The sequence below is a fragment of the Brassica oleracea genome, chromosome C2 (genome assembly GCF_000695525.1).
Source record: "Brassica oleracea var. oleracea cultivar TO1000 chromosome C2, BOL, whole genome shotgun sequence".
NCBI classification, from domain to species: domain Eukaryota; kingdom Viridiplantae; phylum Streptophyta; class Magnoliopsida; order Brassicales; family Brassicaceae; genus Brassica; species Brassica oleracea.
This window is the reverse complement of record NC_027749.1, coordinates 34,241,823-34,244,477: the sequence shown is the minus strand read 5'-3', so window position 1 is coordinate 34,244,477 and position 2,655 is coordinate 34,241,823.

The window sequence follows — 2,655 nt, the reverse complement described above, 5'->3', positions numbered from 1 at the left end:
AGTTGATATCTTGCATATTCACATTGTTTTATCCATTTATTCATGTGGATTTTTATCATATAGATTAGGAAGACGCTCCGAGGTCGCTCGCGTTTCCATGGCGAGACGACACAAAACGATGCCCGAAGCGACCTCTCAGAGCGAGCTACTGAGGTCACTCCCGAAGGCCGGAGCGACTTTTAAGGGTGATTAGGTTAGTTCTACGATGTTTTAGTGTAGATCATTCTTGTTCTGTACTAGTAGAGTATTTATAATGCATCTTCTGAGTTGGCCACTCAAAAGTTGATCAATAGGCATTTCCCACCCAAAAGGTGTTTGATGAAATACCTGAGACAACTCTCCTAGGCTTTTAGTATACTTTTCCAAAGACATTTGTTGTTAAATGTGCTAAGATAGCTAATAGACTTGTTAGTAATGATTGCTTTCACATTATTCAACCAAAGACATTTGATGTTTGAGATATGTTAGCAAATAAGCATTCATCTAGACATAGAGCTTGCTTAGAATTGTGTCTAGGCTTAAGGTCGATAGTTTGATTGATCATTTGCCATCCTTAGTTCGATACTTAATCACCCAAGGTCTAATCCCTATGCCCATGAGTTATCTTTTCCCTTAGTCAAGAAAGTATCATTTTGTAATTGCTTTCTAGTATTAGTAGTAGTTTAAACTTCATCTAAATCATTGATTGCACTTAGATTAAGTGAGTACTTGCATTCTCGGTGCTTTGATATCCTTCAGAACTGGTTCGACAATCACTCATACTACAACATTTGTCTTAGGAGTCTGAAAACTCCTAACATCAAGAGTGTTTATGAGAGAATAAGAGACTTAGGAACAGAGATTAAGAGACTGGGAGATAAGGAGTATAAGAGATTAGAGATTAGGGTTTCAGATTCAAGAACAAGTTGTTTATTCATGAAGTGGAGAGGGGAAATCCCCCAAACTCCCTTAAGCTCCAAATCGCCATTTACATGCTTATTTATAAGCTCAATAGGTTTACACAATCTGAAACCTAAATCTAGTGGATAATATTAACTTGAGAGAATGGATGGTGTAGATGAGATGGTCTTCTTGTAATATCTGAAATGTTGGGAGGATAAGGTTGGCGCCCACTTTAATTCAAACCATAGCAAGCTGGATCCTTGCTTGTGATTGGCTCTCCTTAGGCTCCTCCTAATCTGCCCACGCATCTGTCCAGGTTCATGGTCGTGGCTCCCTTGTCTTTACAGGAAGAGACAGCCTGTCCAAGACCAGAACTAGCCAATCACACACAAGGAAGCTCCCATTGGTTGTTTGCCTCCACAAAGCATCTTCTTGATGCCATATTGATTCCTTATGCATAACGCCTTCCGGACATGCTCTGATCACACCCTATCTTTGCACAGTTGGTTTGATCACGCCCTAAGGTTGCACCAACTTCAAATGGTCGAGTTATGCACTTTTGGGATCGACCTGGTACGTATAGATCCGTACGGTCCGTACAACGTCCGTACCAAATCCGTACTACCTCGCCCTAACATTGCACACTCGCCCATTAGCTCCTCAACACTCTTCTAAGTCTCTCCTAAACTTTGCCCTTGCTTAGAACATCCACCAGATCACTCCTGGACGCCTTTGGACACTTCATAACTCTTGATAGGCAATCTCTAAAGCTCTTGCCCTATCTTTGCACAAGATTCATCTCAACTCAACACCTTTAGCTCCTCCATTCATTTCTTCAAGTTATCACTCCCCCTCAAGCTTGACTTTAGTTGATCCTAAGTCAAGCTTGGAACCTTGAAGAACTTCCTCATTAAAAACCTCACCAAGGAAAACTCTTCGGGACAAAACCTTGATGAGGAAAAAAGAGTAAAGCCTCCAAGGCCAAGGGATTGGCCAGTGAGTTCTTGTGCCTTAGAACCAGTGTGGTTGGACACAAGAAGCTCTGGATCACGGCCTAAACAGGTGCAGCAACACTTCAAGGCTTGCGCACAATTCACCACACCTTCTTGGACTCTTTTATAGGGCCAGTTTAGTGTCTCCCCCTTTCACCAGACTTCATGCCATCTTGAAAAGCTAGGAGCGACATGATCCTCTCCATTGAGTCTCCAAGTAAGGTACCTGATACATTATTCCACAAGTGTATCAGTACTTATCAAGTAACATAACTCAATCAATTCATGCTTATAGACCGTCTTAGTAAGACTAGTATTCCTTATAGATTACTAGGTATGTTGCCGTCTAGTAAAACTAGTATTCCTAACGGATTACTAGATATTGTTGGGGTCAAAATCGGTCATGACGGAATCGATGTCCAAAAGTCCTCAGAAAAACCGAATCTCGGTCAAAACTACAAAAGCTGAGAAAACGAACAGCCGAAACGGATCGCCCGGCGAGCTCGGCCGTGACATGAGCCAGCACGCCCGGCGAGCACGGCCGTGTTGCCGGTCGAGTCGCCGGCGAGCTCGGCCGTTACACGGGCCAGCTCGCCCGGCGAACACGGCCGTGTTGCCGGTCGACTCACCGGCGAGCTCGGCCGCAACACTAGCCAGCTCGCCCGGCGAGCACAGCCGTGTTGCCGGTCGACTCGCCGGCGAGTTCGGCCCCGACACGGGCCAGCTCGTCCGGCGAGCACGACCGTGTTGTCGGTCGGCTCGCCAGCGAGCTCGATCGTGG